At 39.0% G+C, this 21856-nt stretch overlaps 1 protein-coding gene across 1 annotated transcript in view; it reads left to right on the forward strand.

Moving 5' to 3' along the window:
* Window positions 1-643: 643 nt before the first annotated feature.
* Window positions 644-21856, forward strand: part of LOC133524045 (protein yippee-like) — a 192092-nt gene continuing 170879 nt past the window's right edge. Inside the window, exon 1 of the mRNA XM_061859823.1 lies at window positions 644-1053. The gene's annotated coding sequence lies outside the window, so the exon portion shown is untranslated. The remainder of the gene's footprint in view (window positions 1054-21856) is intronic.

A 21856-nucleotide genomic window follows, 5' to 3' on the forward strand; every position in this document is an offset into this window, starting at 1 on the left:
ATTTTGTCTCGCTCCAAATAAAAAATATACGAGTGCAATAGAGACAACATACCAACTTAAGCTTATTGGGTGACCTGTAGAACGTTAATGTCATAATATTTTAGCTCTTTCTCTTTCTAGTAATTACACAATCCAGTTGCCATGTTCTTGGTAATATTTTTATACTATCATAGGAAAATCCTAGGATTCTATAGGCTAGTTGGTCGATACACAAACGTTCACTTCTTTTTTGCTACGTCGAGTGCTAGCTTTTGGCATTTATTTCCCCCACTACGCCGGTCACGCATAGCTAATTACTAAGTACGAAAATTAGAAAAGCAAAGTACTTCATCGCTGTTGTTTTCATGAAATACCTTGATTCGGTAGACCTCAACAGCATCAACATCAATACACCATCTCAGTTCATGCGCCTGAAATATTATTAATAGCAATTGTATTTTTTGTCGTTTTGTGCTAACACTGTGCTTAAGGTGCATTTAGATTTGTTTGTTTACATTTTGTAGGTACGTGTACCGAACCTACATCTGAATATTCTTGGGTAAATTAATTTTATTACATAACCAATTAGATATTTTATCAAAATAATCTGGCTACTCAGCAATTGTCAGCCGAGAGAGTGGGACAACCTAGTTCGCGGCCTACCGTTTACCGACGGAGAGGGCAGAGGAGGGCAGACGCACGAATCGGTTCGTGTCACACTACACGAACGCCTCCGACGGCAAAGTCGCAGCGCAAGCAATTGCGCAGGCAGTGCAACGATTGTCGCGTTCGCAGGCCACTAAAAAGTGATGTAAATAACATTTTAAACCCAAAACATAGTAAACAAAGACTTCAAGTACTTAAATAACAAAAAAACAAATCGATAGACGCGTTGTGATCACTCAAAACGCCGTAGCAACGGGCTGGTGGTAACTACGACACAATTGACGTTCTTGTTTCCAATAATTATGTCGTGATTTCTTTATTAAATCGTACGTTGGACATTTAGGCTAAGACTGTTGTTTATCAGAGTGCAGCGTTCAGTTCCCCCTCGTGTATTGGATGATCAGAAAGGCAAGTACTTTTATGCCCTTTGTTAGGACATGCTTAACCTTTCGGCCGTTTTCATGGTCGTCGCTGTTTTTCTGTTTATTCGATAACAAAGCTACATACCAACACACAAAAACATACATCGACAACATGATTAGTTTCACCTTTAGGTTTTAAATACAAGTTGCAACATAGGCAAAAGCAGAGCAAAGCGAGACAAACTTCTCATTTTATTATAAATTACAAAGTAACTTACACATCGACCTACCAATACAAATAACCCTTTCCCTAGGGTTCAAGACCTTTCAAAAGCTTTCAATCGATACAGTAGTTGCGTGTTTTGCTAGTTAAAAATAATATTGATGTTACTATGCATGTGTATGTACGTGTATTGTGATTCTTTGTTGCGCGAGCCAGTCAGCTGTTCGGAGGCAGGGAGGGGAGACTCGTCTGACGTTGTATTGTCTCGCCTTCATAACAACCTACCTATGAGTAGTAGATAAGTACAGCAAAGGTGTAAAGGTAATTGAGATATCCTCTTTGTTAATATGCGAATAAAATGCTAATAAATAGGTATCTGCCCTCATCTATTTCTTGTTGCTTTAGCCACCTTTAGGCCTTTGTTTTCAATCGATATCTACCTAGTGAACAGTTAAAATTGGATAAAAAATAAAAATATGGTACTTACCTAGTTCGGTTATAAGTATAAAAACTTAATATACCTGACTTAATATGGAAAAAGAAATCGAATTCGGTTAACACATATGCAGGCACCCGTTACTGTATCTAAGGGGTTTGAAAAAATATACGTTAGGAAACTACCTACAGTTATGATCAAATGAGGAGTCGGATAGGTATCCCTTTCGAATGTCAGTTGAAAGACGACACCTTCCTCAAAAGGACTTGTCTTCATATCTATTGTGTCGATAGACGCGCTACGGTTGACTAATAATTGGGGAAAAAAGTGAAGGTACCTAGCAGTGTTGGCCGAAAGGTTAATGCAATTTGCACTGTATTCTTATTAGAATGGCATTTGTTTTCTAGTATTAAAACAAGCCTTAATTATCTATCTAAAATGAAAATGGTTAATGTCTTAATAGTTACTATTATGTTTGGGAGAGGACACTGACTTCTGTAACACAGGTTTTTACCTAGCTCAGAAGTCAGGGACTTCAACACTAAAATGTACTTACCTTAATGCCAATAAAAATTTATTTATATTTATTTATTTATTAATTAACCATTAAAAATTGAACCGTAAACTGTAACCGTCCGTTTACATGCGTATCTGTTGGTTTACGGTTCAATTTGTAATGGTTAATAGTCAATTGCAATTAACGTTCGGCCAACACTGGTAGCTAGGTAGGTTACCTATTAGAGTTCTTGTTTGGCCATCCACGTACCGATTCAAACAGTTTATTCTATACGAACTAGTTAGTGTATCGATCGCTACAATCCTTTTTCTACTCGTCTACTGTAATGGATGAATTAAGATTTCGTATTGGAACCGTGCTAATTGCACGGTGGGGGTAAGTAAAGTGATCCCAGCGAATAAGGTGGTAAAAATTAGAACTAACTGCGTCTTAACATTTCGTACAAGTTATATGGCTCGAAATGAAACTTCAATTTACGAGTACTCCTGAAATAGTCATTTAAATTGTATGGTGTAAGGGAACATTGTAATCTGTATGAAATGCTTAATATAACTAACGCATTTAATTTGATAATTATTAATACTGTATCCGTGTAAGTAGCTTTGCAAATGTCACATACTATGTGATATTTTTCTAGAAGTTAAGAATGGGTATAGTAAGTTATCCTTAAAAGATAGACATTCAACATCGCAGACTTTTTTGTAGATCTATAAATGAGAAACGATCACACCATACATTGTGTTGTTATAGCTCAAACGGATTAGGCAGCGTTTTCGATTAAATCTCCTAGCTAGCGTGATTTTTTCCGACGACATCGTTATATTTCAATCAATTTACACAAAACCTTAACAAGTTATATACCTTAGCCTTCCTCAAGAATCACTCTATTGATAGATGAAAGTCGTATGAAAATCTGTTCAGTAGTTTATAGTTTTCGAGTACTTTTATAAGATGTAGTGCATTGACATTTTCCCCTAGATTTGTGGACGCTGTACTAGGTTGCGTGACAGTCGTGCACATAGCGAATACCAAACTATAATTGCGTACTTTTCATGTATATCAACTCAACTGTAATATTAATATTCATTTCGATACGCTGTAGTCAACTATAAAAAACTACCAATCACGCGCCGCCGCGCTCCCATAGAAAATACTAAACGGTTGGGTCGCGCGTGTATGTCTTTTGTACTACATTTTTGTCTACTGAGATACTTACCAATTTTCATTAATTATTTAGGTATCATAGTGAAAAAAGTATTATTTTAGATGACTTCTAGAAAAATTGTATACAAGAGTGATATAATAAATACGGTATTCAACTGAAAAGCTCTCTATTATATGACGATTGTATAAAATAATAGTATTTTGAAAAAAAAAACAACGATATTTTAACAGACATAATATTAAGGTTTAGAATGCACAATGCTAACTTTATTGCGATTGAATAGATTTTTAAAAGCTTTTTTCGTCAGACTTGGTTTTATATTATGATATCATATATAGATAAATACATACTGATATACATAGAAAACGCCCATGCCCCAGGAACAAATAACTGTGTTAATCACACAAAAAATGCGCTTACCGGGATTCGAACCCGGGACTACGGCTTCATAAGCAGGGTCACTCACTACCCACTAGGCCAGACCAGTCGTCATATGTCTATGTGTATGTAAAGCATAAATCCCTTATTAGGCATTTTGCTTAATAGCCACATAAAGCCACACTTGGAACCGGGTACGTCCTTAAACTACGTCCAAAAGAGAGGTATGGGCATTGTGAATGTCATCTCGCTTTGTGTGGTAGGGCACAGCACAGCGGATGTCATTCCAGATCTAGAGCAGAACCCAACTGGGACCTTACATAAAACAGCAGCCAAATAACATTAGACCCTACTCAGTGTTGTGTTCCTGCCGGTGAATAAGGTTGCCAGAGCTCAACGAGAGGAGGGCCGGGTTTAGGGTCGGCAACGCGCATGTAACTCCTCTGGAGTTGCAAGCGAACATTAGCTACGGAGCCTGCTTACCATCAGGCGGGCCGTATGCTTGTTTGCCACCGACGTAGTATAAAAAAAAAAAGCCTGGGTCTAAAAGTCATTGGCAAACTATAACTCGCAGGGAACAGTTAACCCTTTGTTTTCCTAAGGCTTCTCAACCTATATATGCCGTTATTGTCACCACAGCTGCGGCCAACAATATCGGATTAACGGCCGACTGACACGTAACCTAGTGTAACCTAGTTACAAAGAGCATATAATCACTACGTTTTAAGAGACGGGACTTCCATACTAGCGAGTGGAATCCCTTTGTTTCGCAAATCATTACCAAAATGTACGACAAAGAACTGTCAAAGAACCATAGTACCAACATAAGCAATTTAAATAGTGTAGTACGCTACACGCTTGCGTTTCTTATCGATATCGATAAAATGGGGAGGGTTGAAATATAGACTCTTGTCTACAAATTTTGTACTCGAAATCAAGTTAGGATCGAGTCCACATTTAAGTTGTATGTTATATAGTGGATAGTTCTATGAGTGGACTAATACGTGGTCGAGCTTAATGTGGACTCGATTTTTTTTAGAACACCTTGTTGTTCTTCACCACTAGGAAGGATCAAAGTAGCACTTGTTTTCCCTACTAGGAGGGATCACTTTTTTCCTCTTTGCATACTTCTTAGGTTAAATTATTTAATTCAATTACCATTAATTAAATTTATTTATTTAGTTGTACCATAATAATTTCCTCATAGGTGATGTGAAAAGCAGTATGCAAATTTATCACGTGGTAGCAAAAATATTTCCACCTTAAGGTGGTATTCCACCTATCCAATGTCTTGGTCCAATGTCATTGCGTCTCACTCTGTCATTAATCAAAATGTGAGACGCAATACACATTGGACAAAGAAATTGCATAGGAGGAATACCACCCATAGGCGTTAACACTTGAATCCCTCACTACGCTAGGCTTCTATTTTAGAATACCTCGTTACACTCAGAATGTAATTATAAAATCCTTTACAATTTTTTTTCTTAATTTTTTTTTTATTAAAAGCACTACTTTCAAAATGATCTGCAGATACATGTTTCAATAAATGTAACTTTTCTATGGGAAGATGTATCAGGTCTTCGTTCCCAACAAATTTAACCCACTGCCTGCATCTGAAAACATACAGCCTTGGTTATGTACAGTTTATATTCCAAGTGTTTGCTAATGAGATGATCAACTGATTATTTAGCGCTAATATGCATCTATAAATCATGTTTGTTTGGCATCCAATTATCAACCGCCCTTTATCAATGCTCTAACTTTTTATGTATTTATGTCTGTTAATCATGAGAACCGGTCATGGTCCTACTGGGCAGTAACCCTGCCTATGAAGCCGATGGTCCCAGGTTCAAATCCTGGTACGGGCATTTATTTATGTGATGACCATGCATATTTGTTCCTGAGTCATGTGTGTTTTCTATGTATTTATATGTATATATCGTTGTCTAAGTACCCACAACACATGTCTTATTGAGCTTCCTATGAGATTAAGTCAATTTGTGTAATAATGTCGTATTAATATTTTTTATTGATCACAAAAAGAGAGATTAATTTACTTACATTTCAGATTAATATATTAAATAATTACTAGATTAAAAAAAATATGTTAAATAATGACCATTAATGCATAGATGATAGATAATTTTCCACTGAAAATCTTCGACGAATTAATTTTGTGTCATATTGCATGCAAGTTCTCAGGAAATTTCACATATTTTATTTAATTACTTACACTGATATACAAATAAACATACAATTATCGATAGTTTTAGTACATCCCTAGTTCACAACTAAAAATAAAATAAAATATCAAATTTTCGATGTGTTTAAAGCCTGCTGCACCAAAATAAGGTCAAAAGTATCTAAAGCAATACGTACCGGTCTTTATCCAAGGGAAACTTCGCCATAAAATCCCTTTTTTCGTGATTTTCTCGAGTGGCTCGCTTGCCACATATTTCACCCTTAGTAAACCGTTTTCTCGGTGGCATTGTAACAAACTCGTTCTTTACTCTGATCACGGTTCACTATTTTCGATATTTTCACTAAATAATAAAGAAATTGCACGAAATACCCGAACAAAACATTGAAGCCTTCATAACAAACAAAACAATTAGGCTGACAGTTGACTTGATGTAAACTTGACAGAATAAATAGCACTGACGTTTTATTTTTCTTCGTTGGCAAAGATTTGCGAAACAAGTTCCATACAAAACTTATTTTGTTCCTAGTTGCGTCAGCCTGCCTAGTTAGTGCATAATATCTGTGGAAGTGGGGTACGCATAGCTGCAACCAAAGAGAATTTGAAATAGAACTTTGTAGCCACAGTAAATTTACTGCCATCTTTCGACATATTATTAAAACTTTTAGACCGCCATTTGACTTTCACTAATATGTGTTCAATTTATATCAAAAAGTGGCCAAGTGCGAGTCGGACTCGCCCACCGAGGGTTTCGTACTTTTTAGTATTTGTTGTCATAGCGGCAACAAAAATAAATCATCTGTGAAAATTTCATCTGTCTAACTATCACCGTTCATGAGATACAGCCTGGTAACAGACGGGCAGACAGACAGACGGTCAGACGGACAGCGGTCTTAGTAATAGCGTCCAGTTTTACCCTTTGGATACGGAACCCTAAAAAGAAGCGACGGTCGTCCATCAAGTCGATCAGTTGACAACATTCAGAAGATTGCAAGAGGCCTAACCAAGATGACAATCGTATATCGACAAACGCCACACAAAAAAATGTATCGGGACTATCAATAGGCTATAAAGGGGCCCCCTGATTAACACGGACGGTATAGGCCTGTCAGTTAGAACAAATATTTGACAGTTCCGAAAAACTGACAAACCGGTACCATCCGGAAGACTGTTAATCAGTGGGCCCCGTAAGCCTATAATACCACAGTGGTTAGGGTCAACGCCTTCTTGAAATGCAATAACTATTCACGCACTGGTTCGATGCACTCGTCCCCATAACAAAACCGTCGAACAATACGCAACTTAATACTACACGCTCGTGGTCATGGTCACAACCACAGACTAAAGTTAGACCGTAGACAAATAGTCATTGTCGACCACAGATCGCGTAGACGAACATAGATATAGGAGAATCAAAATAGGCTCGTGCCGCGCAATGTACAGTCAGCAATACTATTCACTTAGCATAGAGACTTCTTTGCATTGGGTGGTTGGGGGGGGGGGGGGGGGTGTACTTTTCTCTGCAGCTGACTACATTAGGATGTGCACTCCCTTTCGATGGAATGTTAACCTTAATTAAAAACAAGTTGATAGTCCGGGAGCCCAAGAGAATTTTGTAGTTACTCGAGCGCGTCAGATTAAATTAAGGTAAGAGAGAGGTTTTTTCTTGCTTCCCCGTGGAGTCTACCTTAATCACTTTTAGCCGTCTATGTTGAGCCGTTGGTTGGTGGGGGGTTCAACAAATCGCTAAGCAGATTGTGGACTGATACGTCCCCGCTAACTTGCGGCATCCACTTGTGGCTATGGTAGCCCACCTATCGGGATGCATGCGGCAGACTTGACCCGCCCAGTCCCACTTCAGCCTGGCGGTCTTCGCCCCTACATCAGCTATGCATGGTCATTTTAGTCCAAATTAATGCTTTAATTGTGCAATTACTGTTGGCACTTGGCACTCTGTTGGTTACAATGTGAGAATCGGGCGTCGAACTTGTGATCGTCAGATTAAGAAAATGCGTACAAATAATTGTCTGATTAAGTTAAAAGAAAATTATAGCATAATTCTCAGGAGGATAGTCGTGTTTGCGAGAAAGGTCACGTAATGGACTTTGAACACGAAAGCGTGTGTTTCTAGTGTTTTTTAAACTAATGATTTATTTTCTTCCTATCATCTAATCTTTCGATTCCAATAGTTCTCCACGACGCTCGAGTAACTACACAATCCATCGCCTCATCGCATCGCCGGCTCCCCAGCTAAGATAATTGCCGGCTAAATAGGAGCAGCGAATTCAATCGATCGACCAAATGTCGCAGTGTATCACAAATCGCATGCGATAATCGGTGACGTTCGAGAGACCATTATTTATTTTGCGGCCAGGCATAAAAAGAAGTACACATGGTCAAATGGAATAACATTATTCTATTGTCTGATTTGATTTTCATCGATAGCCACATCCGTGATCGTATCGTTATATTGATTTATCTCAAAATAGCAGTTGGCAATAATGTCTGCCATACCTTGGGTTAAGATAACCACTTAATAGAAGTATATAATTCCAAACCGCTAGAGTCTGTGTATGCAAATTTACCACCGATTTTTTTTTATACTACGTCGGTGGCAAACAAGCATACGCCCCACCTGATAGTAAGCAGTCTCCGTAGCCTATGTACGCCTGCAACTCCAAACTTTCAATAGAATAAAGTGAATTTGTTTGAAAATATGACGTTTATAATGTCATTTTCTCACTTTGTTCTATTCAAGACGAACTCTATTTAGACAGACTCACAGGCTCATAAAAAATACACGCTCAAAGTTACCTAATCTACAATTAAACGGCAAAAAACACGGCAATGGCCTGTGTTACCTGTAAGATTAGATACAGTGCGGCAATACTAAATAATTAAATTACACGTAAGCATGACCCACGCATTTTATCTCATGCCGTTGACCTTGGGGTCAGCGTACCTGACTCAAAGCTAGTCCGTTCAAGAGGAGATACGCATCAGGGTTAAAAAAGTTTGCATGAGAAACTGCGTTGGTGTTGCTTTTTTCTATTTCTAAAGTAAGATCGTAGTAACTTCATGTACTGGAGCCTCGACAGAGGGAATCATGTTGTCTATTAATTTTCTCACGCTAGTAAATGCGATGACTTTTTTTATTGTACCGCTACTGATAAAATTGATTTACCAGATTGCATCAATCATCATCATCTGCTAGCCGTTTTCGACCACAACGACTGCGTTCTACCGCTGAGAGCGTCGCTGGTGCGCTCTCAGGTGACTGATAAAGACAATTTTTGCAGCAAATGTGCGACCACACTCGATGCAAGTCAGCACCCCTCCGACATAATTGTAAAGTATAGCCACAGGTAGTCTGGCCTTCAGCTCGTCGCGCTTAGCGCCGAGTTCTGTGCGCCGCTTAGCTTTAAACTGATGCACCACCTGCGTCTGCACAATATGCCTCCAACGTGGACGGTCACTGGCAACCAGACTGTAGTAAATATTAAAATATAGCGGATTACATTGATACGTTGCGTAACTGCCAACGCTACGTATCTCACGTAACTTACATTTTATTAAAAGGTATAGGTACAATATTCTTAATAAGTATAATTCAAGACAATAAAGTTAATTGAATAAAAGTCGTCCTCCAACAAAACTCTATCAAACTCAGTTGAAAACATTGAAACTTCATTATAATACTTGGTAAAGAATTGTTTGCATGACTGACTCCAAACTCCAAACTTCAGTAAAGGACATCTGTAGAGAAAAAGCGACGCAAAAAACTTCTCTAAAAACTACGGATCAGTTACAGACTTCTGAAATTAAAATCGTACCTGACTGGTTTATCTTCCTTGCAGCGTTCCTGTGTGTTTGTGGTTATATTTTCTTTGACGTTTCTCCTTACGGCGCCCAGACCGTCTAGCATGACTTGCGTTCTTGCATGGTTCCCGCGCGCGAGTCCATACTTGAAGTCGTGCAAGATGTATGGAGTCGCGCGCGAGATCGCAAGCAGGTCAGACATTTAATGCAGTCTTTGGTACCTATCTTGAAGTCCGACGTGGACATGCCTTCGTCAGGATTTCCCCTGACATATCAGGATTTATGGCCCTTTGTCAAGATTGCGTTGGGAGTCAGCGAGTGTCAGGGGGGTCTTTTGGAAACCTCAACTAACCACTAAACTAACTATGAACTGCACACATGCTATGAATGCAAATGACTTAAATGACTTAAAGCTGTTGTTACAACATATAGTGGCGTGTTAAGTAGCTTAGCGCAGGTAGAGAGTAGAGCAACGACGGTCCACTGCTTTGGGCTTGTGCACAAATCACGCGAGGTTCGATAGGGGGAGGACAGTTCACGAAAAAATCGCGACAGATCACGTTGCGGGAGAGGGGTATAAGGAGACCTCACTATACTAGAAATATACATATTTCTACAGTGAACAAAACTAAGAAAAAATATATCTACCACATGAGTAGATATTTTTTTTTCGCTTTCGTTAAAAATAAATCTTCACTTCGCGCTTAAAAATAGCGAATAGACATTTTACGAAAATATCATCACATTTATGACGAAAATAGAAAAATAAACGAGATTAACAATATACAATACTATGTATTTATCTTAAAAGTAGGTGAAAAAGTTCCAAAAAATACACGGGATAGAGGGGTAGAACCTCACCAAATATCACCAAGAGGGGGTCGTCAAAAAGTACTCGAAAAAACCTCGCGTGATTTGTGCACAAGCCCTTTTGAGGTTTTTTTTTATACCACGTCGTTGGCAAACAAGCATACGGCCCGCCTGATAGTAAGCAGTCACCGTAGCCTTTTAAGGTTATAAAATACAAGGTACAAATGATGAATGAGCTATAACGAATTCAAGGAAGGCTAAGTGGTGGAGCACAAGTGGAACAAAGGAAAAAGTTTAGGAACTCTCAGCAAAAACTAAGTTATGAATAAATTAATAGTTTAAAAAACACTAGAAAAACGAGCTTTTTGTCGCAAGTTAAGCAAAGATTACTATCAAGAATAATTCCCTTCGTCAAAATCATTAAATTAGCACCGCTTAATTTAATGACTTGGGCAATATGCATTTCGCGGCCAAGCTGTTCTTTTTGCTCAGGATGTATTTGAGATAACTGGAAAACTTCCAAGTCAATATATATAATAGGTTTGTCGTCCATTGTGTCCATTACGTGACCTTTCTCACAAGTGCAAACACAACTATGATACGATATTCCATCATGGAATGCCAGTGCCTATCTTCCGGCTTCATCATCAGACCTTGAAAACTAACCGTGGTCAAAGTTCATTACAAGACTTTTCTAACAAATCCAAACACAGCTATGATACGATGTTCCATCATGAAGTTCCAGATTATATCTTCCGGCTCCATCATCAGATCAGTTCGACAGTACCATATTATTGTATTGTCATCAGAACTACATACAGCTGCCAATTTTCATGACGCTACGATCCTTGGAAGATGGTTAAATTAGTTACCTTAGATTCCATTACATAGTTACATACAGGTCGACCTAATATAAAAGCGTGTTAATAAAAAAACTATTATTCAGGATTATTAATAAACTCGCGTTGATTATTTTTGTTTATTGTTTTTTTTTTGTTTGTCTGAAATAAATGCATTTTTTTTTGTATTATAGGTACAGTCGAGTTCATAAATATGTATTTGTAAATTTTTTCACCTTATTGCTATAGATTAAGGTGAAGAAATGTTTACATATTTATGAACTCGATTGTACCTATGTATTAATAAGTCTGGCAAACTCAATGTGTCAGTAAATAAGAACAAAAAACTATGCTCATCTCTTTCTTTTGGGTGTTAGTACTAACGTAAGACAAAGACGTAACGTACGCACATAGACGTAGACGTGGCGTAAGGTAATTCTCTCTGTGTATGTTTGAAATGAAATGAGACAGCAGGGACCAGGGGGTCAAACTACAAGTTTGCAATTTTGAACAAGAATCAGTATTCTCTCTCAAAAGCTATCTGACAGATCTCTAGAAAAAAGTTATTGTAACCATAAACTAGAACCAGAGGATTTATAGGCTAGGTGCATACAACATGACAATTATGTCATTTTAACTATTATGGTACGATTCTTCCAGTTAGCAATTCCCAAACGTTTCCCTGTAAGCCTAACCTAAACTATTGTAACTCCTAACTTACTATTCATATCCACATGCCCAAAAACAAAGCCGTTTATTCAGTTTTGCACGGTTATTTTTTGGCAAGCCTGAATGCGCAGTGGCGTCGCCGCGGCCTAATAACTGGGTCAAACCAGTTGCAGGTCGGCGCTGCTCGGCAGCTCCCGGGGGCTGTTCGGGATGCATTTGCATGGCCGTGTTTTCCTGGAAAAAGTTGCCGTCTGTAAATTCTTCATGCAAAGCGTTTGGTTGCCGATGCCGACTGTAATTTTCTTTCCATGGCACGGTTTTAAGGTGCCGTAAGTTCAGGTCCTTCTCCGAACTGCTTGCTGAGCACTGAGCGGGCTGAATCCTTATTTTGAACAAAAAAAAGTAATCGATGAGTTCGATCAAGAATAACATAACACATTTTAAAGCAAGCTTTGTGCACATAAATTAGTTACATAGGTACCTACACATTTTTAAACCTATGTTAGTGAGTTTTTTCTCAGGTTGTTGTTTAATAAATAAAGGGTAGGTAGCACTGCAGATGCTTACACAGTTTCTACACCAACCTATTAATTCCATATAAAATTAAATCCTATTACGTACCTACATAACCCCATTGAAAACTACTGTAGGTAGGTACAATAGTTTTGAAGGGTTCCGACACAAAATAATAGACTGACAGATAAGAGTACGAAAAACTAAAAATGTGTTCTGATATACGTTGTGCGAGGAAGCCGCCAGCTCTTCGGTCACCAGTTACGTCAACCAGACGTTTCGCGATTTCTCTAAAAAACTTGTGCGCGCTGGGACCCCATGGACCTAGAGTTTCAACTCCAAATGGTACAAATATAGTATTGCGATACAACGAGGAAATGCCGCCAGCATCCTTGGTACAGTGCCTCAAGGGCCGCTTTTAGATATAAGCTAGTTATAGTAATCATCGTAATCATCTGTATATATCCATTATGTATATTCTTAAAATGTGTTCTGACAGCGATTATAAAGACTGAAACTTATTTTTACAGTACATATGGGGCTACTTTATAGCACTAGTGCGAGAAGTAGCATATTATGTTACTGTGTCGAACATTTAAAGGGCCATATGTACTGTAAAACGTTGTACGATACATGTGCGAATAGGTAATTCGCAACTCGTGTCGATTTAAAACACTCCCTTCGGTCGTGTTTTAATTTATCGCCACTCGTTTCGAATTTCCTATTTTTCGCACTTGTATCGTAATGTACTATTTTAATTATATTTAATGTCCATACAATGTCTGTTTTAATTTTATTTTATTGTCAATGCTAATGTGAGATACTTTTTGCACACACTCATAAAGAAGTAATGATACCTATTTATACTTTATATAATATAGTTATACCTGACTACTTCAAAAAACACGAATCAATATATTTAATAATAATATTTATTTTGTTCCCGAAGTTGTAAGAAGTAATTTTTCTTTTAAAAATTACTTCGACCTTGGTCAGTGTCAGATATTTCAATGGCAATCTGTGTTGTGTTCTGTCTAGACGACGGAGCTTTCTTCGCACATTTGGTCGCTTGTCATGTATTCTCACTCTAAGACCAAGCTAACGAGAAAAGTTTTCGAGTGAACCAATGTAACATGACCTCAAAATTCGTTGAGTAGCCTATTTGGCACATAATGAATAAAAATATTATTTTTCGTCAAGACGAAATGTAAGGATCATTATTTAAAAAAGCTATATTTTGATTATTCTTACTTTTAATTTATGACAAGCTTATAAAGAGTATCAATTGACTCTTACTTGTCACTGGTTCCCGCCATTTTGAATTGTTATCAAAAGGCGGGTAAGCAAGCAGTGACAAGCGGTCAGTTTGAGTATGGCCAAGTTATAGTAAAGACGTCTTGGAAAATTTATTGTAAATTGGTCATGTTTGTAACAAACGAATGGAGTCAAAATATTGGTACAAATATTCGTTTTCATCACCAGTCAATCGAATGACCTCTCCTATACCTAGTCAGCTTTTGAAATAACTCCCCTGAGACACTGTGTCACTGGAATTTTGGGTTCACTGAATTTGTTAGCGGCATTAAGTACAAGTATTAATCGAGACCATCGGTTTGGAAATCAGCCTTTTAGTTGAGCGCGCAATTACCTAAGATCGTAAAAAATGTGATCCTAATAAATTTGTACTTTTCTCCTTGTACGGTCACGTCTGAAAATATTAGATACGGACGACAAAGTGCCAAAAATATGTATATACCTTAATATTATTAACTTATTAGCAATGAGGTCGTGAATCCATATTTTTGGGACTTCGTTTGTATCGATATTTTCAGACGTGACTATAAATGGCAGATTATGTTATATATAATCCCGGTCCAAACGTATAGTGAGCAAAACTATTAGCTTAGCACTTCTGCAGACATACCTGCACCATACCACATGGTAAGCTAATAGTTTTGCTCTTTGTAAACTTTTGAAGGTCATTTTCTAGAGTGCACAAAAATTGCGCAACTTAGACGAAAGAGGACGAAGTCACATGATCGCATCTCCATACAAATGTAACCCCTATTTTCTTCTCTAGATAGTAACATTATAGAAAATATTTTTACGTAATTTGATATGGGTATATTAACCACAGCCATTCCTTGTTTGAATTTATAATTATTATTAGAGTTAGGAGCTTATGGAATTTGTTTTTCGATCAATCATTATTTTCCATAATGTCAGTCCGGGAGGAAAATGAAGCGGCCATCCAAAATCGTCTTACGGCCTGATTGGAAGTTTAAGATACGTCAAATATTAGGTCTACATACGATATGGATCAGATACGTTAGTGTCATAAGTCATAAGTGACCTTTCTTCAAACAAAAACGTCACTTTTGACACTGACATATCCGAATATTTGACGTCCAGGCGGAAAGCGAATACTTATAACCTATAATGTTCTAAATGTTTATATTTTAAATTGTATTGTTTGCATGTTTGCTTGACGCTTGCTTTATATGGCGTGCCTTTCATAGGGTAGAACATAAGAACTTTTTATTCTAAGAACACCGATTGTATCAACACACTATGTTCTTGCAATAAATATATTTTACAGTACATATGGTGCTACTTTACCGCACTAGTGCGAAAATTAGCATATTACGTTACTGTGTCGAACATTTAAAGGGCCATATGTACTGTAAAACGTTGTACGATACATGTGCGAATAGGTAATTCTGCCCGACCACTGTCATTTTAGTACAAAACTAGATAGATTGGGCATTTTTTTTTTGTGTATAGGAAAAAATGCAAAAACAGCAAAAGTTCCCCATAAAAACCGTGCAATATTCGTTAGATTCTACGCTGTGACATGACATAAAATAATAAAAAATATTCAAATGCTCAGGATTTATTTTTAGTCCTCCGGTGTCTTGCGATATGGCGGGCATACAAATGAACATTATGATATGGCCTTGGACGTTAACCGTCTGTAACTCGATATATCTGAATCTTGGAATTAGTATGTGACTGTCTGGAAGTTATGGTCTTTTTATAGTGTCTTTTGAGGTTTCGTGTCGTGTATTTGACTAACCGATGCCGAAGGGTAGATAGGCCTTCTTCGTGGCAAAAATCTAACTACCTGTGAGGTTACAGATTTTCTCAAGCTCACGTGACTTATGTAATGTGGAATTTCTGACAGTTATAATCCGATCCTAAGCTACTGACATATCCAATTACAGGCCTATATCTCTCGCCACTGTTGTGGCTAAGGTATTGGACGGTTTGCTTGATGACATTTTAGGACAAAATATTAAACTAAATGATGCTCAATTCGGATTTAGGCCGGGTTTATCGACTGAAAGCGCAATCCTCTGTCTTAAGCAGACCGTCCATTACTATACGTCACGTGAGACGCCGATATTTGCCTGTTTTTTGGATTTGTCAAAGGCGTTTGACATGGTGTCTTACGACCTATTATGGAGGAAATTACTCAAGGATACGACGGTCCCCCGTAACGTAATCTCACTGCTTCGGCACTGGTATGGTAACAGTGTTAAATGGGCAGGCGCCTTATCTGAGGAGTACATAATGCAGTGCGGGGTCAGACAGGGTGGATTGAGCTCTCCTACACTGTTCAATCTATATATGAATGGTCTCATCGAGGAGCTCAACAGCGCTTGTGTCGGATGTCACATAGAGGACATGTGTGTCAACAACTTGAGCTATGCTGATGATATGGTGCTGCTGAGCCCCTCGATGGGGGGTCTAATAAAAATGTCAGGCATTTGTGAAACGTATGCTGAGGCCCATGGGCTCAGGTACAATGCGTCTAAAAGCGAGCTCTTGCAATTTAAATCAGGTAACAAAAGTTACCAAATGCAGGAGGTTAAGCTTTGTGGAACTCCGTTAAAAAGAGTGGACAAATTTAAGTACCTGGGCCATTGGGTCACGGACACACTGTCTGACATCGAGGACATGAGCGGGAGCGCCGGGCGCTGTGTGTCCGCTGTAACATGTTGTCCCGCAGGTTTGCACGTGTTAGTAAAGAAGTAAAGTTAATATTGTTCAAAGCTTTTTGTCAAACTTTCTACACGTGCGGTTTGTGGGCCAACTTTACGCAGCGGGCGTATAGCGCTCTGTGTGTCCAATATAATAATGCATTTAGGATGCTGTTCAGGTTGCCGCGGTATTGTAGTGAGAAAATTAGCATATTACGTTACTGTGTCGAACATTTAAAGGGCCATATGTACTGTAAAACGTTGTACGATACATGTGCGAATAGGTAATTCTGCCCGACCACTGTCATTTTAGTACAAAACTAGATAGATTGGGCATTTTTTTTTTGTGTATAGGAAAAAATGCAAAAACAGCAAAAGTTCCCCATAAAAACCGTGCAATATTCGTTAGATTCTACGCTGTGACATGACATAAAATAATAAAAAATATTCAAATGCTCAGGATTTATTTTTAGTCCTCCGGTGTCTTGCGATATGGCGGGCATACAAATGAACATTATGATATGGCCTTGGACGTTAACCGTCTGTAACTCGATATATCTGAATCTTGGAATTAGTATGTGACTGTCTGGAAGTTATGGTCTTTTTATAGTGTCTTTTGAGGTTTCGTGTCGTGTATTTGACTAACCGATGCCGAAGGGTAGATAGGCCTTCTTCGTGGCAAAAATCTAACTACCTGTGAGGTTACAGATTTTCTCAAGCTCACGTGACTTATGTAATGTGGAATTTCTGACAGTTATAATCCGATCCTAAGCTACTGACATATCCAATTACAGGCCTATATCTCTCGCCACTGTTGTGGCTAAGGTATTGGACGGTTTGCTTGATGACATTTTAGGACAAAATATTAAACTAAATGATGCTCAATTCGGATTTAGGCCGGGTTTATCGACTGAAAGCGCAATCCTCTGTCTTAAGCAGACCGTCCATTACTATACGTCACGTGAGACGCCGATATTTGCCTGTTTTTTGGATTTGTCAAAGGCGTTTGACATGGTGTCTTACGACCTATTATGGAGGAAATTACTCAAGGATACGACGGTCCCCCGTAACGTAATCTCACTGCTTCGGCACTGGTATGGTAACAGTGTTAAATGGGCAGGCGCCTTATCTGAGGAGTACATAATGCAGTGCGGGGTCAGACAGGGTGGATTGAGCTCTCCTACACTGTTCAATCTATATATGAATGGTCTCATCGAGGAGCTCAACAGCGCTTGTGTCGGATGTCACATAGAGGACATGTGTGTCAACAACTTGAGCTATGCTGATGATATGGTGCTGCTGAGCCCCTCGATGGGGGGTCTAATAAAAATGTCAGGCATTTGTGAAACGTATGCTGAGGCCCATGGGCTCAGGTACAATGCGTCTAAAAGCGAGCTCTTGCAATTTAAATCAGGTAACAAAAGTTACCAAATGCAGGAGGTTAAGCTTTGTGGAACTCCGTTAAAAAGAGTGGACAAATTTAAGTACCTGGGCCATTGGGTCACGGACACACTGTCTGACATCGAGGACATGAGCGGGAGCGCCGGGCGCTGTGTGTCCGCTGTAACATGTTGTCCCGCAGGTTTGCACGTGTTAGTAAAGAAGTAAAGTTAATATTGTTCAAAGCTTTTTGTCAAACTTTCTACACGTGCGGTTTGTGGGCCAACTTTACGCAGCGGGCGTATAGCGCTCTGTGTGTCCAATATAATAATGCATTTAGGATGCTGTTCAGGTTGCCGCGGTATTGTAGTGAGAAAATTAGCATATTACGTTACTGTGTCGAACATTTAAAGGGCCATATGTACTGTAAAACGTTGTACGATACATGTGCGAATAGGTAATTCTGCCCGACCACTGTCATTTTAGTACAAAACTAGATAGATTGGGCATTTTTTTTTTGTGTATAGGAAAAAATGCAAAAACAGCAAAAGTTCCCCATAAAAACCGTGCAATATTCGTTAGATTCTACGCTGTGACATGACATAAAATAATAAAAAATATTCAAATGCTCAGGATTTATTTTTAGTCCTCCGGTGTCTTGCGATATGGCGGGCATACAAATGAACATTATGATATGGCCTTGGACGTTAACCGTCTGTAACTCGATATATCTGAATCTTGGAATTAGTATGTGACTGTCTGGAAGTTATGGTCTTTTTATAGTGTCTTTTGAGGTTTCGTGTCGTGTATTTGACTAACCGATGCCGAAGGGTAGATAGGCCTTCTTCGTGGCAAAAATCTAACTACCTGTGAGGTTACAGATTTTCTCAAGCTCACGTGACTTATGTAATGTGGAATTTCTGACAGTTATAATCCGATCCTAAGCTACTGACATATCCAATTACAGGCCTATATCTCTCGCCACTGTTGTGGCTAAGGTATTGGACGGTTTGCTTGATGACATTTTAGGACAAAATATTAAACTAAATGATGCTCAATTCGGATTTAGGCCGGGTTTATCGACTGAAAGCGCAATCCTCTGTCTTAAGCACTTTAAGCAGACCGTCCATTACTATACGTCACGTGAGACGCCGATATTTGCCTGTTTTTTGGATTTGTCAAAGGCGTTTGACATGGTGTCTTACGACCTATTATGGAGGAAATTACTCAAGGATACGACGGTCCCCCGTAACGTAATCTCACTGCTTCGGCACTGGTATGGTAACAGTGTTAAATGGGCAGGCGCCTTATCTGAGGAGTACATAATGCAGTGCGGGGTCAGACAGGGTGGATTGAGCTCTCCTACACTGTTCAATCTATATATGAATGGTCTCATCGAGGAGCTCAACAGCGCTTGTGTCGGATGTCACATAGAGGACATGTGTGTCAACAACTTGAGCTATGCTGATGATATGGTGCTGCTGAGCCCCTCGATGGGGGGTCTAATAAAAATGTCAGGCATTTGTGAAACGTATGCTGAGGCCCATGGGCTCAGGTACAATGCGTCTAAAAGCGAGCTCTTGCAATTTAAATCAGGTAACAAAAGTTACCAAATGCAGGAGGTTAAGCTTTGTGGAACTCCGTTAAAAAGAGTGGACAAATTTAAGTACCTGGGCCATTGGGTCACGGACACACTGTCTGACATCGAGGACATGAGCGGGAGCGCCGGGCGCTGTGTGTCCGCTGTAACATGTTGTCCCGCAGGTTTGCACGTGTTAGTAAAGAAGTAAAGTTAATATTGTTCAAAGCTTTTTGTCAAACTTTCTACACGTGCGGTTTGTGGGCCAACTTTACGCAGCGGGCGTATAGCGCTCTGTGTGTCCAATATAATAATGCATTTAGGATGCTGTTCAGGTTGCCGCGGTATTGTAGTGCCTCAGCGATGTTTGCTGAGGCACGAACAGACTGTTTTTTCGCCATCATGAGGAAGCGATGCGCGTCACTCCTCACTCGCAGCCGAAGCAGCACGAACAGCATCCTAAGGACGCTGGCGCAGCGTTGGGACTCGCCCCTAGTCAAGCGGTACGTGCAGCTACACTCACCTGTTGCTGTGCTGCCGCGAAACTTATAAATATTATGTAATGTTTTGTTTGTTTTGTCCAATTGTTTGTTTTGTCTAATTAACTGTAATACTAACTCTAGATACATAAGTCATTGTTACCTAACCCTATGGACGTCAAGTTCGAAATAAATATTTCAATTCAATTCAATTAAGCACCGGTTTATCCCGATTGCATCCTCATTTACTGCTTCGGAACAATCGGAACCCAGGGACCTTCCGAGTTTTTCTTCTCCACCTCGCATGGTCTTTAGTATCCTCTTTTATCAGATCAACAGCCAGCACCTCACCAGGATTTCCCCATTTACCAGGTCCAGGCTGAGATGGCATATTGTTATCCAAGTAACTTTCGTACATTAAAATCTTCCAGATTCCGCAACTCTTGCACAGCTTATCCGCTATGTCGTCAATATAAAAGATGCCGCGAATGCGAGTTTTTCTTAAGTGATCGTTTCGCAAAGGGTAAAATTCTGCACATAAGATAACAATGGTCTTAATCAGTAGATAACTTTTCCGAAATATACGACAGGCGATAAAGAGAAAAATGAGAGAGAAATGTTCCCTCGATTTCTTCAGGGTGCCATAATCAGACTCAGAGCTTATCAAAATAACACAAATTGGGAAATATCCCTTTTAAACAAAATAAAAACTTAGATAAATCGAGAAACGTTATCTACAAAGGAAACCCGAAAATTTGAGATTTATTTTTTATACTACGTTGATGGCACAGCCCGTCTGATGGTAAGCAGTCTCGTATGGACGCCTGCAACTCCAGAGGTGTTCCATACGCGTTGCCGACCCTGACACTCCGCACCCTCTTTCCTTCCTTAAGTTGGTTACAATCAGCTTCGCGCAACTAATGAATACTTCAACCTTTCCAACATGTAGTAAGTATTCTCGTGGCAGCCCTGGAGGAATGTTATTACGAATTTTCTACGCGACGGCACCGCAATCGATTTCGCGTCACGGCAACAAGTAGGGCCTGTACACATTAGCGATTTTGATCGGGAAATTTTTAACGTTTTCTGCGTAGGTGTTTCAATCGCCAGTGTCGCTTCCTGCAAAGAGGAAATAGTAGAAACGAGTCCAATAGTTTTGAATAGTGTTGATCTTGCAGTAGGGACAAAGAGATGAGTTATAAACTTGATGAGTTGTAAATAATTAGTTGACTTTGAGATTCAAGTTTAATCCTAATGAAGTGCGGGTGACTAGGTAAAACTACTGTAGGTACTAGGTACTCCTTTTCCTTATAGTATACTATTCTAAGAACTTTCTTGCGCCAGAGAATAAAGGGTGCCTTAATTAGAGTGCACTTTTTCGATTCAAAATAAAAACACGTATTTTTGAATAAGTTGTGATATTTATATTGCATTATAAAGATTATGTATGGAATAAAATATCCGGCTCTGATGACAGGCGATACTTTCTTCTCTCTCTTTTCATGATATTTTCGATGACTTCTTGACAAAGATGTGGCTATCTCACTGATAGCTCAGGCAATCAGGCAGAGCTCAGGAATTGTTTGTAATTTATTCGCATAAACCCGAGATTTCACAAATTATACCCAAAGAAATTGCACGGCCTTCAATCGCATGATCTTGGTGGCCGGTCTACATCTGAATTTTGTGAGAAGATCCGGTCTAAAAATTGTTAGTTAAATCGATTTCACAACGATAACACTTTATTCTTTTGTCATATCATCATACACGAAAAAAAAATTGCACTCAAATTTAAATTGTGCACTGTTACTCGTATTGAGACACCCTATATCTGCCGTAAGTCACTGTCTCATCGC

The sequence above is a fragment of the Cydia pomonella genome, chromosome 13 (assembly GCF_033807575.1).
Source record: "Cydia pomonella isolate Wapato2018A chromosome 13, ilCydPomo1, whole genome shotgun sequence".
NCBI classification, from domain to species: Eukaryota; Metazoa; Arthropoda; class Insecta; order Lepidoptera; family Tortricidae; genus Cydia; species Cydia pomonella.